General features: G+C 36.8%; 2 protein-coding genes and 1 pseudogene across 3 annotated transcripts in view; all 3 read right to left on the bottom strand.

Annotated features, from left to right (window-relative positions):
- The window catches only part of LOC111188258 (zinc finger protein 239-like), a 179,793-nt gene extending 178,535 nt beyond the window's left edge, over positions 1-1,258 (bottom strand). The window contains exon 1 of one of the 2 annotated variants that reach the window (XM_049477777.1): positions 571-1,258. The gene's annotated coding sequence lies outside the window, so the exon portion shown is untranslated. The remainder of the gene's footprint in view (positions 1-570) is intronic. The other variant, XM_049477774.1, reaches the window with a different exon arrangement.
- LOC111197331 (NACHT, LRR and PYD domains-containing protein 12-like) overlaps positions 1-20,864 on the bottom strand; it is a 686,367-nt gene that overhangs the window by 30,779 nt on the left and 634,724 nt on the right. The gene's annotated exons all lie outside the window — the stretch shown is intronic.
- LOC125801173 (zinc finger protein 271-like) overlaps positions 1-20,864 on the bottom strand; it is a 142,307-nt pseudogene that overhangs the window by 110,982 nt on the left and 10,461 nt on the right.

The raw sequence follows: 20,864 nt of genomic DNA, 5'->3' as shown, positions 1-20,864 counted from the left end.
TAATATTACTGCATTACACAACATTATAAATATACACACTGTTCTATTATTATTAATATTATTATTATTATGTTACTGAATCAGAATAGAGAGATTATTTAAGTATAATATAAAACAGCAGGATTAAAAACACTAACACTCCACGTGATCTTGAGCTCCGTTGCTCCCCCTGCTGGTTGAACAGCGCTACTGCATATAAACACGCCTTTATAGCAGCTCCGTGTTTTTATCTCCCCAGCAGATCAAAGTCCACATTAAGCAGTAATGCGCTTTAAACAGCATAAACTACACTGTGATCAATAAATATCAATCTATATCTGCGCATTTCTCTACAGTTTACAGCATTATTGATCTGTTACAGCTGATTGTTCTCCAGCCGGTCTGATCTAGACCAGGTCCAGGTCTGATCTAGGCCCGGTTCAGATCTCCATGCTGATCCTGGTTCTTCCAGTGGAATCGGACACTGAGCTGAGCTTAAAGAACCGGTTCTGGATCTGAGGAACCTTTAGAACCGGTTCTGACTTTAAGCTACACGGTTCTGTTCTACATTCTCTTCAGTTCTGAACTTACCGAGTGAATCCGGACTTCTGTCCTCTTCTAATGGGGGAGACTGAACTTACTTTCACTTCCTCCTTTACCTGCGTCTCACCTGTCGCTTCCTATAAGCCCCGCCCCTCACTCTCTCACAGCGAATAGGCTCTGGCTGGGCGGAGCTACCGTTTTTCGCTATTGTCAGCCAATCACATCACAGGGCTGATGGAGTGTTTGAATATTCATTAGTCTGAAGTTTCTCCCACATGGCTGTAAAACCCCATAGGTTTCAGACCACACTGCGCATGCTCTGACCCACATTTTATAATGTTTTCATGAGTTTTTCAGGATGATTCTGTTTTCCATGACTGCATTAAACAGCCTGAGCTCACTCTTATTATTTATTTAAGGGTTGCAAAAAAGTAAATAATAACAAATAATAATAACAAATAATAAACAAATAAAAAAAGAAAAGAAAAGTGGTTTCTAATCACCTCTTTATCTTAACTTCACACTGATACAGTTGTTTAATCTATTCAGTTATACTACCTACACTCCTGCCAGGAGAATGTTGGAGAATGTCTAACATGGGAATTTTTTGTATTATTATTTTTAAAAATACACTAGGGTAGCACAGTTCAGCATGGTAGCACAATTCCTCACAACACCTGCTGCTCTGTAAAAATCACTGCAGGGTAAATTCACTGAGCTGATCTGAACAGGATTTAACATTAACTGTTCCTTACACAGTCTCAGTGAACAGCTCTCATATAATATATTTACATTTAAAAACATATAATAAAATTTAAATTAAGTCTCTATCCACAAATTCACATTGACCTTACAAAATGTCATGTGTAATTTATGCTTTAGGGTGTAAAAGCAGTTGCTTTTAATGTAAATGGGTTTATTAGCCCTATAAAAAGAGACAGGGTGTTGAGGAGGTTAAAAAGGGAAAAAAAATACTTGTCAAGCTCTCACATTGAAAGCTGTAAAATGAATATTTTACCCAGGCTGTTATATCTTTTCTAAGATACATTAGTAGAAATCCCTGTGAGTCAGTGGAGTGATCCTGATTTGTTTGAAATGGAAAGAAATCTAGAGTCTGATCTACAACACTGCAACGAAGTAAGGACAAAGGAGGATTAGCACTCCCAGATTTTAAAGAATCAATCGGCTTAAATAAAGTACCTGATCCTCTGGTACAACTAATGTAGTCAAGACCGCTAGAGCTGAGTCCGAGTCAAGACTAATATTTTTGAGTTTAAGTCAAGACTGAGACCAGATTAAGATTAAAAAATAAAAACATTAAAATATCTTCTCTGTTCATCAAAATTACGCTAATCTGTGTCTCTTCTAAAACATAATCAGAAGTCACCACACGAAGTCAGCTGAATCAAATTCTATTCATTTTCATTATAAAATGTAAAATAAAACAATAATTTGCCCTCAAACAGCTCATTGCTAAGGTTAGCTAGCTTGTCGCTAAGGTTAGCTAGCTCATCATTAGCTTTAGTTCTCTCCCCAGTAACATTAGTATTTTATCTAGCTCCTCACTAAGATTAGCTAGCTCATCACAAAGGTGAGCTAGCTCATCATTAGCTTTAGTTTTCTCCCCGGTAACATTAGTAAATTTAGCTAGCTCATCACTAAGGTTACCTAGTTCATCATTAGCTTTAGTTTTCTCCCCGGTGACACTAGTATTTTAGCTAGCACATCATTAAGGTTAGCTAGCTTATCACTAACTTTAGTTCTCTCCCCGGTAACATTAGTATTTTAGCTAGCTCATCATTAAGGTTAGCTAGCTCATTGCTAAGGTAAGCTAGCTTGTCGCTAGCTTTAGTTCTCTCCCTGGTAACATTAGTATTTTAGCTAGCTCATCATTAAGGTTAGCTAGCTCATTGCTAAGGTAAGCTAGCTTGTCGCTAGCTTTAGTTCTCTTATCGGTAACATTAGTGTTGTAGCTAGCTAGTCGCTAAGGTCAGGAATGTTTCTTCTCGATTCACAAGAGTATAACTCCAGTGAGCCAGTGAAAAAAGAGCATGTTCCACTGAAGAGTTAATGTACAATTCCTAAACAGAATCACTCAAGCAGCTCCTGCTAATCTTCTGATAAGTGTAAAAGTTTGTTTACAGCAGCAGCTGCAGTTCCTAGTGAACGCACCGTGCGCAGCATCATGCTTTCAAAACACAGTGAATATGTGAAAATACCTCATTTTACCACCAACAGTCGAGAGAGAAGCTTTGAATGCAAGCTCCTATTGTGTGTGCGTGTGTGTAATTATATAACTGGACGATATGGATGTCAATCAAAGTGGAGGGCCCGTTTAGATTTCACATGCAGTTTCTGTGATGATGCATAAATTTCTGAGCACTTTTTAGCATAAAAGTCCTCACACTCTGTGACTAATCCCTGAAAAACAAAGCATGCTGATTAAAAATAGATTTTAAAGAGAACATCTGTGGTTAAATGGAAAGCTGTATGTTATTTTTATTTCTTAACCCTAATGGATTAAATTTGATGGGGAAGTTCAGGATTTAAATACTCCAGTGAAAAATAGCTTTTCTTCATCTTGGGTGAGTAAGCTAGTTATTATGTATAAAACGTTTTTAATCGGGTTTAAACTGTATTTTGTAATTGTTGCAGGTGTGTATTATTTTTTTAAGATGATAAAAGTTAAGTTAGTTGTTTTGTATGAAGATTTTGATGTTTAGCTCCTGACTGCTGTCTGATCTGAGGGTGTCACCCCTCCCCCTCCCGTCTCACCGGCCGACTCAGACACACACAACTTCACACACACACACACATATATATCTGAGTGTTCTCTGTCCTATCAGAGCTGCACCTCATACAGAGGACTCGCACTCGTCCACAGTCTCCGAGTCCACAGTCTCCGAGTCCACCTCACCCCGAGACCGAGACAAGATTCCAAACAAGGTCGAGTCCGAGACGAGACAGAGACCGCCCGTTTTTGGTCTCGAGACTTGAGTACTTCAACACAACCTAAATACCACAGTCAATCAGACTGAGAGAAAGAACAGGAACAGTCTCATTCTAAACTTCAAGCCTCCTGAACCTGACAGACTGGTTCTGATCTAGAGGCCGACCGATCGATCGGCCAGCCGATTTAATCGGCCGGTTTTTGTTATTTTTTTATCAATCGGCATCGGCCGATTTTCTTATTTGGCCGTGCCGATTTTAATCCGGCACATCTGCGGGCAGCTACTTGGAACGCAGCGCAAGGTTTCAAGAGTGAGCAAGACTTTCAACGGGTAAGGCATCCATTTTTACAATCCAGTGTCCCAAAGTCTATATTTTCTCTCATGATTAGTAATCTGTGATGTTGCTTCATTTACTGAAAAAGAATAGAATTTCAACTGCATCGGTGTTGTAGCATTTCTCTCCAAACGAAACTATGCTTAGCGTTGATGGCAGGAGTGCATTTGGAATGCGCCCTGACTATGCAAGGCAAGCCCTATCTATAAGCTCTAGTATAAAACGTCTCTTCTTCAGAAACGAAAATCTAAGTAAATAAAATCAAATTAACACTTGATATTTTCAGTATTTAAATTATTTTTAGACGAAATGAAAAAGGGCAGGACTAAAACTGTTTAAGGATATTTGCAGCATCAGCTGCGCTGAAATAATAATTACTGGTTAGTCAGGATTATTAGAGGACTGTACTTCTCCTTACATATAAACAGTGTTGGGCACGTTACTTTGAAAAAGTAATTAGTTATAGTTACTCGTTACTTCTCCAAAAAAGTAACTGAGTTACCAACGGAGTTACTCCACTATAAAAGTAATTAGTTACCAGTAAAAGTAACTATCGCGTTACTTTTTATTATTCGCCCGTCAAAAAAAGGAAATCAATTATGCATTTACTATTATTATTAGAAAAATAACAAAAAATAACAAACGAAAATAAACCCAAAATGTTGACAAAAATATAATCTAACGAATTTCAAAAAAATAAAACGAAATTCTCCACACAACCAAAGAAAATTACTAAAACTTGTAATACTGAAAAAAGCGGAAAAACGCGTCTGGGGATGAAATTTAACAAACCAAGCCACACTCAAAAGAAATATGTATATATAAAACAAAATAATGGACAAAAACAACAATTTAATGCCCGTTAAAATGGTATTAATATAACAGCTTCACCAAAAGAGAATAGAGCTTAGATCCTGCCCAAAAAATCCGACCCAGCCGGAGCCCGTGCACATTCTGCCCAAGCCCGAACCATAAACTGTCATTATGAGCCTGACCCGATCCGCCCCATAAACTGTCTGTTTTCGGGCTGATTGAATGAGCGAAATATAATCAGAATTATGTTAATTAACACTGTAACATAGAAGCATAGAACTATTATTTAATTTAAATGATTTTTAAGAACAGCTACACACAATGCTGCAAGTCAAACGCGGAGGCGTTCACGTGCGCCCAGAGCTACGTGATTACAGTTTTCATTTTTATTATAGTTTAATTTTATTTTGTTTTTATTTTTTCTGTTCATTTTAGGGTGGGCTTGCTAGCGCGAGCGCTTTACACAAGAACTAACGGACCACGAGTGCCGCGCGCTCGGCACAACAACTCCCGCTGTACAACTCCGCTTTACAACAGCGCTTATAAATAAATTAAACACAAAAATGAGGGTATTCCATCAGTAATTTCAGTTCGTTTTAGTTAGTTTTATAAACACAAAATACAGTTCGAGATAGTTATGTTTTTCCTTTTAATTACCGTTTTTATTAGATTCAGTTAACACAAATGTTTTTCACTTTCAATTTTCGCTATTTCGTTCGCTTTAGTGAACAATAATAATTGGTTACTTAGCAACATTGTGATTATCACACCAGAGCTTTATATAAAATAAAAATAGGAGCCCGATTTTGGGACGGTCTTTGGGTCAGGTCGGGTTCGGGCAGAGAATCTAAGCTCTAAAATAGAAAGCAGCAGCACCACAAAAACCGGAGCAGCTAAAAAGAGCTTAACGTCCTTAATTCGGAACTTGGGTTGTCCACGGCAATCACTGAATTGATTAGAGCACGCAAATCGTCACAATTGTGCCTCACTTCACCACGCCAAACCACAGGCACAGCGGCCAGAAGCTCAAGTTCACCGGACAGAGGAGGGGTTAACCAGGGCAAAGCGAAATAAAAAAAAAAAGTTCATAGAGCTGCTAAAGTAACGTGCAGTAACGGGGTGTCGGAAATGGTAACGGCGTTATAGTTACAGTCATAGTAATTAGTTAGATTACTCGTTACTGAAAAAAAGTAACGGCGTTAGTAACGCCGTTAGTTTTAACGCCGTTACTCCCAACACTGTATATAAATAAGCTTTATTGTAAACGAATTAATAAAACAAATAGTTTCTAAAATAATGGAGTTAAAATAAAACATCTCTTTTTCCTTCACTACAAACAGACATTAAATCATGCCGCCTCCTGCTGTTCTGCTGTAAAACTCACCCGTTTAAAGCGGTTTGCGCTGTTAGATATTAAATGAAACGATGAGCAGAATTTTCTGTTTTGTCGGGTTCTACTTTAGAACCCCCTCCAGACTTTTCTGATAAAAGCTCATTTTATCCTGAACCTATAAAGTCCGCGCTCTTCAGCTTTCTCAACTCATTTTCCGCTCACGCACCGAACCTCCAGTACAGCTGATGAGACGCGTTTCTCTGGCTAAGGAGCTCATTTGAAGAAGAAAAAAAAACAGATAAAGCTATATTTAAATTACAGCACCTGTCTGTTTTTGCATTATTTATAATTTTATTCTTAATTTAAACGTCACCCATTTTTGTAAAATAATAGCTGCAGCCCTAATGTGAAAATTTTATAACATTGTCCTCCCATGTCCATTCGTTTTCAACTGCATGGAGTTGAAGAAGAAATGAGCTTTGCCGTTTTGGAGTAACTATCTAAAGTTGTCACATTATGGAAGTCTTCTTGCACTCTGTTAAACATATTAAAATGAATAATTAATAGACTAACAGACTGCAACAAGTCATACATTTGTTAATTAGTAGGCCCCTACAGTAAATTTTATATAATAGCCAACATAATATTTCTACTATAAACATGAATATATAGTGTATATAGAACATATGTTATATAATGAATAAAATAAAATGTTATGGATAATACAATCTAAATAAAATTAATATTTTTTTTATTAACATATAGTGATATAGTAACATTAAAGTCACTATAAAATGCTAACCTTATTTTCAATAAATTGTGTGAAGTTTACAACTGTTGTGCCTCCTCTTACTAGTATGATTTTAAGCATGCCAAATAAATATAATACGATAGCATATCGGCCCTAAAAATCGGCAGGTCACATCGGCCATCGGCTGACTCTGACCACTAATGATCGGTATCGGCATCGGCCTTAGAAAAACCCATATCGGTCGGTCTCTATTCTGATCTACTCAGCTGTTCTTAGACATTTCTGTGTAAATAAACTCAAGTCAACTCTGAACATCCAGATTCCTGACATAAAACATACAGACTCTGATTTACAGAATCTTCCCTCTGATCATTTCTGCAGTCTGACTTTTATATCTTCTCAAATTCTGAACTGATGGATGGATACTTTTATTGATCCCGAGGGGAATTTAGCAGCCAGTAGCAGTTACACAACACAGTAGAAACAAACAGCAATAATAGGGGAGGTACAGTAAGAAAGCAGAGTAAGAAATATAAGACTATAGAGGTTCTAAACTGAAATTGAAATATTGACAATACCTTATTTGATATACATAAATTAAAAAAATGCTGAAAGAAGAATGTATACATGAATATATAAATACATAAACTATACAAAAGTGTAAAAGTAACCAGCCGTGGATATGAGGCAGTGCAGTAATACAGAATAAATTAAGTATAAGGGATAGCAGGGAGATGGTTCATTGGAGATGTACACATAGATTTATTTAACTCTATATGCACTTGACGAGCTCTCCCCTCTGTGATTTAAGTTTCTAGGAGAATTAGGGACATTTCTGCATTAATTATGCTTACTTCTGATATATCAACACTGAGAGAGAAAAGGCTACAACTAGCTTCAGATCTATATCTGTAAACAACATTTCAAACTTCCATTTATCATCATAGAAGTGGAATCTACTACTGTCTGCTTTTACAGCTGCAGAACTCTTACTGGATAATGGATGGATCACCTGTACACTGCACAGAAGAGCCTGGATCCTAACTCTACTGGCCCTCACGTCCACGGATCCATCTACTGCTCAGATACATGAAGCTAAAACCAGAACTGTGAAGAGATACAGCACACGGCTTTTAATAAAGTGAAATCACTTCTTTTACGGGTGTGAATTCTCCTTTCTATTACACCCACCAACTGGATTTTACTTTCTTTTTCTTCTGTTTTTTTTTAGAAATCTGTCAGCAGGGCTGAGAATGAGGAACTGTTTGTATTTTTCTTTTCTTCAGAAAGAAAAAAACCTGTTGGAGCACATTTTACTCACATCAGAACAAAGTCAACTGTGAGTGTAGTTGTGTGAGTGTGAGTGTGTGTACTGAACTGTCTTTAATAACGCTGGGGTCATTAGTGAGTGTAGTTGTGTGAGTGTAGTTGTGAGTGTGAGTGTAGTTGTGAGTGTAGTTGTGAGTGTGTGTAGTTGTGAGCGTGAGGGAGAGAGTAGTGGTGTGAGCGTGTAGTTGTGAGTGTGTGTAGTTGTGAGTGTGAGGGAGAGTGTGGTGGTGTGAGTGTAGTTGTGAGTGTGTGTGTAGTTGTGAGTGTAGTGGTGTGAGTGTAGTTGTGTCAGTGTGAGTGTAGTTGTGAGTGTGAGGGTGAGTGTAGTGGGGTGAGTGTAGTTGTGAGTGTGTGTGTAGTTGTGAGTGTGAGGGAGAGTGTAATGGTGTGAGTGTAGTTGTGAGTGTGTGTAGTTGTGAGTGTAGTGGTGTGAGTGTAGCTGTGTCAGTGTGAGTGTAGTGGTGTGAGTGTAGTTGTGAGTGTGAGTGTAGTGGTGTGAGTGTAGTTGTGAGTGTAAGTGTAGTTGTGAGTGTGAGTGTAGTTGTGAGTGTGAATGTAGTGGTGTGAGTGTAGTTGTGAGTGTGTGTGTAGTTGTGAGTGTGAGTGTAGTTCTGAGAGTGTAGTTGTAAGTGTAGTTGTGAGTGTAGTGGTGTGAGTGTAGTTGTGAGTGTGAGTGTAGTTGTGAGTGTAGTTGCGTGAGTGTAGTTGTGAGTGTAGTTGTGAGTGTGAGTGTAGTTGTGAGTGTAGTTGTGAGTGTAGTTGTGAGTGTGAGTGTAGTGGTGTGAGTGTAGTTGTGAGTGTAGTTGTGAGTGTAGTTGTGAGTGTAGGGGTGTGAGTGTAGTTGTGAGTGTGAGTGTAGTTGTGAGTGTAGTGGTGTGAGTGTAGTTGTGAGTGTGAGTGTAGTTGTGAGTGTAAGTGTGAGTGTAGTTGTGAGTGTGAGTGTAGTTGTGAGTGTGAGTGTAGTTGTGAGTGTAGTGGTGTGAGTGTAGTTGTGAGTGTAGTTGTGTGAGTGTAGTTGTGTGAGGGTGAGTGTAGTTGTGAGAGTGTAGTTGTGAGTGTGAGGGTGAGTGTAGTTGTGAGTGTAGTTGTGATTGTGAGTGTGAGTGTAGTTGTGAGTGTGAGTGTAGTTGTGAGTGTAGTTGTGAGTGTGAGTGTGAGTGTAGTTGTGAGTGTAGTTGTGAGTGTGAGTATAGTTGTGAGTATAGTTGTGAGTGTGAGTGTAGTTGTGAGAGTGTAGTTGTGAGTGTGAGTGTAGTTGTGAGTGTGAGTGTAGTTGTGAGTGTAGTGGTGTGAGTGTAGTTGTAAGTGTATTTGTGAGTGTAAGTGTAGTTGTGAGTGTGAGTGTAGTGGTGTGAGTGTTGTTGTGAGTGCGAGTGTAGTTGTGTTAGTGTAAGTGTAGTTGTGAGTGTGAGTGTAGTTGTGAGTGTGAGTGTGAGTGTAGTTGTGAGTGTGAGTGTAGTTGTGAGTGTGAGTGTAGTGGTGTGAGTGTGAGTGTAGTTGTGAGAGTGAGGGTGAGTGTAGTGGTGAGAGTGAGGATGAGTGTAGTTGTGAGAGTGAGTGTGAGTGTAGTTGTGAGTGTAGTTGTGAGAGTGAGGGTGAGTGTGTGTACAGACCTCTTGTTCGTGTCTTTAATAAAGCTGGGGACCCAAATCGCTCCAGTTCAGGGGTTGTTTTAACCCACCGATTGGGAGGGAAAGGGGCTCACTTTTCTCAGGGGAACCTGAAGAACAGAAAAAAATGGACATGTATAAATTATAGAACATGATCAGTAATATAATAATACTTATGGGTAACGGCTGTTTGAAGTAACCTAGTTTAAACAGTAATACAGAACTGTGGTTTTGTTGTTATAATTTACCCTGCCAGAAAGAATGGAGTCTTTGGGGGCGGGGCTTCTGCTTTATATGTGGCTGTTCTTACCCTGATAACCCATCATTTATTTCTGTGCGAAAAGTTTGAATAAAAATTACTTTAAAAAACTTTTTCTTTGCATAACTTAAACACTTTTAGTTTGGTCTTCTATTTTGAGAGAATCACTGAGAACATTAGTATTTTTAAAGTTGAACAAACTTTTTATTACTTTTTAGTTCAGACCACGCCCCTGCAGATTCTCATTGGGCTTGTTCTGTGGAAGGTGCTAGAAAATCTTTTACTTTCAAACAACATGATTTGTTTTTTTCTGTATTTTATTTTTCTTATTTTCTGTTCTCCTGAGAAGATCTACAGACATCCTACAGTTGACTCCATTAACCAAGACACCATTTTCTGCCTTCAGCTCTTTTTACATTTAGGAATTTGTAAGAAGATTTCCATGTTCAAGAGACATTTTTCTTTTTTGCAGTTGAGGCTTATCTTAAGTTAGAAAATGCAATGTATTTTTTGTGGATTTTTGTGTTATATCATTGTGTAAACAGCTTTTGAGAATAACTCTGAGCATGATAGTATCCAAACTAGACTAACTAGCTAACAGTGTTAATGTTCTGCTGTTACACTTTGTGATTTGTATTTTTAAATGTGTGTTTTTACCAAAAATTGCACGTTTTTGCAAAATGCCTAGATTAATGTTATTTTTTTGTTTGTTTAATTCAATAATTGCTACCACAGAACATGTTGAGAATGTATTAAGTTGAAAAAAATAATTTTGGTCATTTTTCCATTTTCTGAACAACATTTCTTACTTACTTGCTAACTTTTTTTAATTGGCCAGATTTAAGACTTGGTTGTAGGATCCTTGAAAGTACTGTCTTTTTCTAATTTTAAATATTTTAAATAAAAGGAGGAAAAATACATATACATTTTCTTTCTTGGTCCTGATATGTTTTTTTAAGCTTTCACATCAAATGTAAGTAAAAAAGTAAAAAAAAAATACTTAAAAAGTTGAGTTTAAAAAAACGGGTAGAACAGTTTAAACTACAGCATATTTTAAATATAACTATTTTAGATTTTAACTCAAAAGGTTACTTACAGGCATTTAGATTGAACTTACCTAAATGAATAGATTTTCTGTAGTGTGCATTACTTAAAAAATGTAGGCAATCTCTTGCCTCAAACTCTTGAAGTTCAATCAACTTATCCGGGTTTACAGTGTTTACATTTTCTCCAAAGTGAGTCTGAGTAGGGTGTGTAAAGTGTGTGCATGCAAATAACCTACACCATCCTTTTCTTTTCATTTTTTACCATTTTTTTAGTTTGACTTTCCATGTTGTGTAAATAAATTGTTTGTGTTGCACCCAATTTTTAGATCCTCCCCACTTTATGATCCACCTTACACCCAGAGACCTTATTACACTATTCAACTTCAGGTAAACCTAAAATCCCCCATACATTACACATATCAAACCCCAGAACCTACTAATAATATTCATATATATATATAAATATATAAAATATAATAATCTAACCAGCACAGTGCCGTCCATCTGTTATCAAGCATCAGCCGCTAACTCAGCTCTGAAAACAGCTTCCACCCTCCAACCTTCACTGCTGATCCGGCTAATCACTAGCATTGAGCTGCATTCCAGTTTTCTGAGATCAATCAGTAAAGACTCCACTGAACTACAGCCATAATCCACATATCATATAAACCCCCAGAAAACAGGGGACAATGACCCCAAAAATACTTCAAAAAGCACCCAGAGACGGATCAAAACAAAGAGCTGGAGAGTTCTGAAGATTCCAGCATTGAATCCAGACCCAAATCATACTGAACTCCGGTGGAGAGATCTTAAACCTGATCTTAAAACTGCTGTTGGGAGAAGAAACCCTTCAGATACGAGAGATCTGGAGCAGATTACAGAAGAAGAGTCCAGAGTTCCAGCTGAGAGGTGGAAGAAGCTCATTGATGGTTACAGGAAACAATTGATTTTAGTGTTTTTTTTTTTTCAAACGGTGTGCAACCAAATATTATTTTGAGGGTGCCAATAATTTAGTTTGAAATTTTATATATATTTTGGTGTTTTTCTGTTTTTTTGTGTGTGTATTTACAATACTCTCAAAAAAAATCATTTCAGGGGTGCCAACACTTTTAGCCATGACTGTATTTGACTATTTCAATTTCAGACACTGAACTGTTTCAACCAAACAAAGAAACAAAAAAGGATTTCCACCTAAACCCTAAAGAGTAACTGTTTATTATACTTTGGGTTTATTGACAAATATCTTTCAGTTATGATTACTTATCTTAGTATCTGTAATGACATAATCATTGTGTGAAACCTTGTATTCAATATGCATAACCAATACTCACATTGTATTTGATCATCTTTATTACTCACAGTGTATTTTACACGCATTTATATAAAAGATTAATCAATAATCACAATATATTCTTTACATATATAGTAAAACACTGTTTGATCGAGCATGTGATTAACACCACCCTTATTATGACAAATTAACCCACATGATACATTTACTAACACATTAACATATAACATATGAGATGTAGCTCAGGCTTGAAGAATTTTGTTGACTGCATGACCCTAACTAACGGTCATCAATTCGACTGGTACGGGGCGAAATTGCTACAAAAAAGGCTATTAGATCAAAGCAGCCTTTTGGTGAGTGAGTGCCTCCCTAAAAAAACCCTGCTTCAAAGCGGGGGGTGACGCACTCACACAGATAGTGCCATGATGGAAGAACACAGTCAAGGTCAAACACTAGTGGTCCAGTCAGACACGTGAAACTTCAGTACTAACACGTGCATGCTAACATGAGATGATTTTAACAACGCCTCATCAACAGGCTTACGTCATTTTGGGGTATAAACGTGGAGTCAGATCAGAAGGGGGGTCAGAACTTTTACTGAGACGGCTGTTGTTAACTGTCTGTTTGTAACGTTCTCCTGAATTCAGTAATAAATACTTGCTTTGCTTTCAACTTCACTCAACTTGCCTTCGACTCTGACTCAGACGAACACGCAGGGGAGTTGTACCCCGGAGGAGAGGTGGGGGCTAGCCCACCTTTCATTTTTCATTTCTACAACAACCCACAAACCACTTCCTTCTTTTAAGGTGGAATGGAAATAATGAGATTAATAAAAATCTGGCTAATAAAAAGCTAAAGCTTCCTCCAAAACAGAGGCATTATTGTTTTACACAGGGATTCTTTTACAACATAGTAAAATTCAACCTACAAACTTCAACAAGACTGCAAGATCAAACTCACTGTGTAAGAAGGAATATATTTTTATAAGAATTAGATCATTTAAAGTTAATCAAAATATTAATCCTACCTTTATATTTCTGGATTCTGCAGTAAAATCAGTCGTCTGTGTCGTAACGCAGCGTCTCTTCATAAACTGAATGTATTTCTGAGGTCTGTATCACATTAACTGGTTAGACTGGTTTTTAGATCGTTTAGTCAGATTTTAGAATGTTTTCAGGTGTGTCTTTCATATGAACACAAAACAACACAGCAGAGTCTCCATCTAGTGGGCAGTTATCAGAACAATCTATATTATTATTCAGCGACATTTTTAAAGTATTCCTGAAAGGATAAACTATAACTTTTTACATATAATGTTCCAAAAACATCCTGAAAACATCTAACATAATAATGATTTGCATCACAATGTATCATAACAAATATAAATTAAAATTCTTATGCAGCATTCTCAGTTTCACAAATCTAAAGTAACTTTCTTTATACTTAAATACAATAATAAAACATACAAAAGTACAACATAATAATTACTTTGATTTCACACAGATGAATAATATTAAAATGTAAGTCCTTTTATATTTGAATCCTGGTTCCTTACAGTGTTTCTTCCTCCAGCTCTGAGTGGGTTTTTTTCACAGCTACCGGATTATATATATATGTAACAGACTCATTACTACACCCTTCTCAAAACCAGCTGAAGGGCCACACAGACACAGGGGGGCAGAAGCCATTTTAAAAAGCTTTGATTGGTTAGAACCACTGTCAGTCACTGTCAGTTTAAATTAGTTGCCTTTTATTTTAATTAATTTATAAAATATATGCTTATTAAATATTATGTAATGATTTACATGCACCTATTGTCACCCCTGAAGGGTTAGAATGGCCTCACTGCACACCACTGACAAAAATAAAGATGACGGGACTAAAGAAAAACATCTTTTACCCATAAAAAGTGTCACCTCTCATACTGGATTCACTTTGGACAAAATGTATTAGACACCATACACTGAAATTATTGTATCTAAACTATTATTCAGTATTCAAACTAAAAGTAATATTTACATAAAATACCTAAAGCTTTGCACTTAGGAAAACAAATTAAAAACACATAGGTATATAGTATTATATAACTTTGGCCTGTAAAGTGATAACTGATAAAGTCATGAAAAATGCTAAAAGTAAATACCCTATCAGAGCAGTAGAGGGTGCTCCATGCAGGGACTCCACTTTAGTTCAGGTTGAAGGGCGGGGCTTCACACTGGGAAGGAGCTGCCAGAGAGAGCAGACAAACGCATCACTGGATCCTGATGCTCCCATACTACACTCTAGTGTCTGTTTGGTGGAACAGCTCACACTGTAAGCTGTACACAGCACACGGTGCATTTCCTTCACTCTCCCTATCAAACCTGACTTTCTCCCCAAAAGCTCATTAACAAAATTCCTAAAGCTATCTCAGCTGTACTTACTACTTATTTATTTAGCTATACATTTACAGACACTGAATATTTCTTATGTCACTACTTCTATAGGCCAAAAACATATATGAATATAATGTATTTAACTGAAACTTGTCTATACAACCAATCATTTATAAAGTAAAATCTTAAAAAATATCAGGGGTGCCCAGCCTTTCTTATACCATCGTAACTATATGAAATTTAATTGAGTTTTATGTATTATTAGGTACACACATCAGGCATTACAACTGCAGTTATGATTGGAAATAAAAGCTTTGTCAGGGAGTAACATAATGACTGATTGAGCTCAGTTTCAGACCCTTTGGCCTAATTGAGCTAATTTGACTGTGATGTACTGAGCTGTACAGCTTTGTAGTGTTGGAACACTAATAGATTGAAAGAACTCCTCCAGGGTTTTACAGAGATAAACATGTTCAGTAATCTTTGGAAATAAAAGATTTTCATGGATTAAATTAATAACTGATTGAGCTAATTTTTTGAGCCTGGCCTGCAATAAACTGAGCTGATTTAAACTCAGGATTAAATCCGCGGCTCTTCTCCAAAGAACGGAGCACTAGCTTCCAGCACAGTCAGAAACCGAATAAGGCCCAGACCTGGTCCTACGTTCAAAAAGACACTGGGCTGAGTCCGGTCATCATTGTAAATACTTGATTTGATATCTTCTTACTGGAGTTTATTCCCCTTTTGAAATCCTTTAGAGATTGCTAAGAATAAGAAATGCCTAAAAACTGTAAGAGTTTATGAGGAGCTTTCACTGTTGCCTCTTGTTAGTATTTCACTATTTCTATCATTAGTTTTCTTCCTTAATGTATATTTTATGCTGTCTTCTACTGTGGTTTATATGTATCATCGTAAAACTTTAATTTATACATTTATATTTATATATATATATTGGCTCACTCTCTGAAGTCAGCGCATGTCGTTTATTTCAAAGAGCCGGCTAAGAGTCTGACCCATCACTACTAATAACTACAGTGCCGTAGTTTAACACTTTATTGTTGTGCTGTTGTACCAGAAAAGAATGTAGACTGCTAAAACTTACTCCTATCACCATGTTCTGTGTTACAGGAACCAGAGTCACTGAAGATCACAGTGGAGATGGAGATCGTGGGAATCTCCACAAAAGGCGATGAGACTGTTCTCCTCAGTGACACCATGGAGGAGTTCAGCGTTCCCGCCACTGTGTGGAGTGGTGACGTTAAAAGTTACTGTTGTGAGGGAAGGGGAGGTCATTTTAAACAAAGCCCACTTTTTAATGAACCATAATGTGGTAATTTGACAAGTTTTTGTGTTCAGATTGTAATATTTCTTAGCATGTTCTGTTAGGGTTTTTTGGGGGGGTGAGGTTGTATGTGTTTGTGCTTTTGATTTTTGATTGTGTGTGTTGTGTTTAAACTAATTCAAAATAAAATGTGTTTAATTCTTTTGAATTTAAACACATTAAATTAAGCTTACTATCCTTTCCTGCTAAAACAAATATTCTATGGTTTTTATATTTTTCTGCTGGTTTTGTGGTGTTTTGCAGTGTTTTTCTAAAGGTTTTTATCAGCCCTTTTAAACCCTATGAAAGTATTTTTTTATAATTGGCATTTTTCAGAAAGACATGTGCTTGTGGTTTATGATCATAACTGTTTCTGCTTTTAAGAGTTTACACTGCTGGGCTGAAGCTATACTAAACCATAAAGAGGCATATCTGTGCTGCACCACCATTTATTCAACAGTATTTGGATATTAGCATTTAACCAAAAGTTTTAGAACACAGCTCAATCAGCCAAAAGTATTGGCATTCCACCATTTAGCCACAGGCAGTAGCTTTTATACTGTTTGTAACAAAACAAACGATAGTGTGATATAAACTTCGTCCAACACTGTATTGGATGATTTACACTTATGTATGTACAGGCTCACAAATCTATTTCTTTATTTTAATAGTTCCTATAAATGTTTTGTTACAGATGCACACAGCAATGAGACGATATAAATAATAGTTTATGCTAGACGTTCATTATCTTTAATGTCTGATTTGTAAACCACATTATCACATGCACTGTATAAAACTATTCGCCATTCCCTGGTTCTTAAAAGTTTTTATTAAGGAAGCAGATGGCGCGGTCGGTGCGGGAATTTTTTTATTTTTTCTCCCCTGCCTTCATCTTCAGGTGGGTCAGAATCAATGACTTCCCAGAGCAGATTTATTCTTTGTCTGATTTCTACCTCAGAAGAGTGTCAGACTGTTTATAAACAAATACTCAGCACAGAATGTCAGATTACCACACAGCATTTTCTATCCAATAAGTAATCACTTAGGAATGATTGACATCCCAAAAACCGCACCGTCCACCAACTGTTGGTCCTCTGCCCGGGGCACCAGGAGTTTGGTGATGCATTTCACCCGGATGGGAGACTCCTTTTAGTAGAGAGTCGTCGACTGTGAAAACATTCTCTGCAAACAAAAGAGCACAACGGACTAAATATAAAATATTTGTTATGTTTCACCAAATTTATTGTATTACCCATGATTCAACTGTTCATATGCAAATATTTTATTTGTTGATTGGTTGGGAGAATAAACCATTATATTAAACTGTTTTGGGTTTTGTGGGGCTATTGTGCTGTTATTGTTCTGTATATGTATCGCTTGGTACTATTTAAATAATATGAAAATAAATAAAAATATATCTTTTTTAATTGCTTGGTAGAGATGCGTGGTGTTGTTTCCACCCAGACACTTTAAAATGGGGACACAAGTGCTGCTAAGTAAAAAATATCTATTTTAATTATTTTCATATATATTTTTTATTATGTAATATTTAATCAGTGCTAAGCGTTACACAACAGAACAATAACAGCAAAATAGCCCCACTTAGTCCAAAAACAGTTTAATAATATATAGTTTGATAAAATATTAGAATATGAACCGTTTAATCATGGGTAATACAATAAATTAAGTGAAACATAATGAATTAAACAGTATAAACATGTTATTTTGTATGTTTGTGCTCTTTTCTTTACACAGAATGTTTTCACGGCCGAAGACGCCCTACAAAAAGGAGTCTCCCATCCGAGTGAAATGTATCACCAAACTCCTGGTTTCCCAGGCAGAGGGCTGGCAAGTGGTGGACGTCGCGATTGTTGCTATCAAGGGCGTTGGAGTGGGTTTGATATGGGGGGGGGGGGGGCTAATATGAATTAAAGCCCACCCTATAGTGTCTTAGAACAACATTTATGGAATTACTTTTAATCACAAATGAACCATTTTTTGTCTGTACTTCTGTTTGAGGGACAACAACACCCCAACAGCCACAATGGACAGTCGAGGGGCTGCACGGAGAACCCTTCCAAGCACCAGTGAACTACCAAAGTCCACCAGAAGTCTCAGAATCTCCTTATCATCTCCTAACCTATGTGGCTCAAGACAAAGCAACAACCCCAACACATGGCTACACAGAGAACTGAGAGCAGCAACACAAAAAAGGCTTCGTATTCCTGCATCAAAACAAAATATCTGAGCTGATCAGAATAATTATGGCTGCAACTGACAATCAAAATACTATGCACAGTATTTAAAAGTACAGTTGTCTATGCTCTCTGGGTGGGTACAGTAGGTGGCGCTTTATCTTGAAATTCATAATTTCTATTTCATTTTTATAATACTTAAGAATACATAAGAATATGTAAGTCTTGATATCACAATCTTACCTATATATTGTTTACATCTTATATATTACCTTTATCTGTTCTTTTTCCAATCCCCTTTATGCAAAATTATAATCAGTAAAAATGTTTATTTGACTAAATTGGAATTAAAATATGTTTTACTGATGAAGCAATGGAGCAAATTTGGTTGAATTCTAAAGCCCAAATCCTTGGCTAAATTGTGGAATACAAATACTTTGGCTGAGAAGTAGTCCAAAAACTTTTGGTTAAATGGTAAAATTCAAAAACTTTTGGGTAAATGCTGAAAACCAAAGACTTTTGGTTAAATGCTTACGTGCAGTATCTCTCTCTCTCTCTATCTCTTGCTCTCTCTCTCTCAGGTGAGCCATGGGAGAGAGTTGTGGGTGGAGACTACAAAAGGACCTGAACCAAGATGGCCGACAGAGAGAGAGAACCATGGGGTATGCTTTAAGGCCAATGCGCTCTTGTAGCCTAATTTTATTGTATTACTTCTCTGATGTGGTTAACTTAATCCCTCTTTTTGGCTAAAAGACAACTCACTGGTTTGGCTGTACCACCTTGGGTATGCTAAAAGGTAAAATAGGTGCACCTGTACATTTTTACATCATGTAGGAGTTGTGTGTATAGGTCCCTAGGTAAGAGGGCGGGTGCTACCCCTTGTATTTAGGTTATTAGTTAGGGAGTATCTTTTCTTTATATTCTTTTTGTACTTAATTTGGCTTTAGGTAGTTTAATATGGTTATGTTTTGTTGTGTTCTTTTCTGTAGCACCGTCCATAGTTTACATTTCCCAGAGTGGTACTTTCTTTGTTGTTTTATACAGCATATGTAAATAATGTAAATACTGCCATGGTTTGTTGTATGTGCAAATGAGTGGTGGGAAGCTAAAATTAAATCAGATTTTTGTACCGCTATTTACTGCCTGTTCTCCTCTTTCTTACTTAAACTCTGCTGGCTCTTTGACTTAGGATAGCCATGTGTTATGTTCTCCATATTTTTCTTCCTAGACACATGTGGAGGATTTTAACACTTAAATCTAAAAATGTTTGGTTAAATGCTAAAACTTTAGATGAAATGCTAAAATCTAAAAACCTTTGGTTAAATGCTTAAATCCAAAAACGTTTGGTTAAATGCTGAAATCTAAAAACTTTTGATTAAATGCTGAAATCTAAAAACTTTTGATTACTAACTGGTTGCTAGGCGGTTGCTATCATTTCTAAAGTTGTTGCTAAGTGGTTGCTTGGTAGTTAGTTGCTAACGTTTTCCAGGTGGTTGCTAAGCTGTTGCTATCGGTTGATAGGCAGTTGCTATCATTTCTATTGTGGTTGCTAGGCAGTTGCTAACATATTCCACATGGTTGCTAGGCAGTTGCTAACAAACTCCATATGATTGCTCAGTGGTTGCTAGGCAGTTGCTATTTGATTGCTAGGCAGTTGCTATAATTTCTAAAGTGGTTGCCATGCAGTTGCTAATGTTTTCCAGGTGGTTGCTAAGGTGTTGCTAACTGGTTGCTAAGCCCTGGCTGGGGTGCCGGGGTGTCCAAACTTTTGATCAGTATCTGCTCCATACAGCAGCTCCTCCAAACACACACAGTACTGGAAGAGCCGGGGAGAGAAAGGCCCCCCCATTCATTCCTATGGGGAAACTTCGTACGACAATTGTACGAAAACGTCAAATCGTCGAAATTTCCGTAAAGAACGTCCGATTTTTGTCTTCATATCTCAAAAATTGTGACCTATGTGGATGTTCAAAGTTGTCCCCTATTCATTTCCTATGGGGGAAAAAAGTACACGTTTACTAAGTTTTTACGAAAAACGTACGATATATCGCTTAAAAAGCACAAGCAACCTAATCGGGTATAGGTCCTACGATACTGCTAAATTTAGTATTTCTACGTCACAAGCTGTAGGAGGAGATAGGGATTAAATTTTGAGCGCAGAATAAGATAATAATAAGAAGAAGATTACGAAGAACAGTAAGTTGACTTTTCCAAGCAAACTTAATAATAAAGTACACAGAGAAACAGATACAGGACTACAGAGTGTCCTTTATGATCAGCGGAGCTAAAAAGATGCTCAGTGAGTGTATGGTCATAGGTGTATGGTGTATGGAGCTGGTCATAATATTCTGACTTGACTGTGTATAAAATGGTTAAGGGTAAATTAAATACATTCTTCCACAAAACAAAATTGGTACCACTTTAAAATAAGACTTTATAAAGGGTTTATACATGATTTACAATTAGTTTATTAATGGTTACTAATTAGGTTGTAGATGCTTTAAAATCATTAATAATCAGTTATAACACATATATAGAAAGGGCAACAATATAGATGGCTGTGGGTTCATTATTTCATAACAGGTCATTGTTGCCCTTTCTATGTATGTGTTATAACTGACTATTAATGATTTTTAAGACATTTACATCCTAATTAGTAACCATTAATAAACTAATTGTAAACCATTTACAAACCCTCTATAAAGGTAGTCTTATTGTAAAGTGGTACCACAAA

This window comes from Astyanax mexicanus, chromosome 4 (genome assembly GCF_023375975.1).
Source record: "Astyanax mexicanus isolate ESR-SI-001 chromosome 4, AstMex3_surface, whole genome shotgun sequence".
Classification (NCBI taxonomy): Eukaryota; Metazoa; Chordata; class Actinopteri; order Characiformes; family Acestrorhamphidae; genus Astyanax; species Astyanax mexicanus.
Note: the sequence above shows the minus strand (reverse complement) of the source record. Positions and strands in the feature narration are given on the sequence as shown.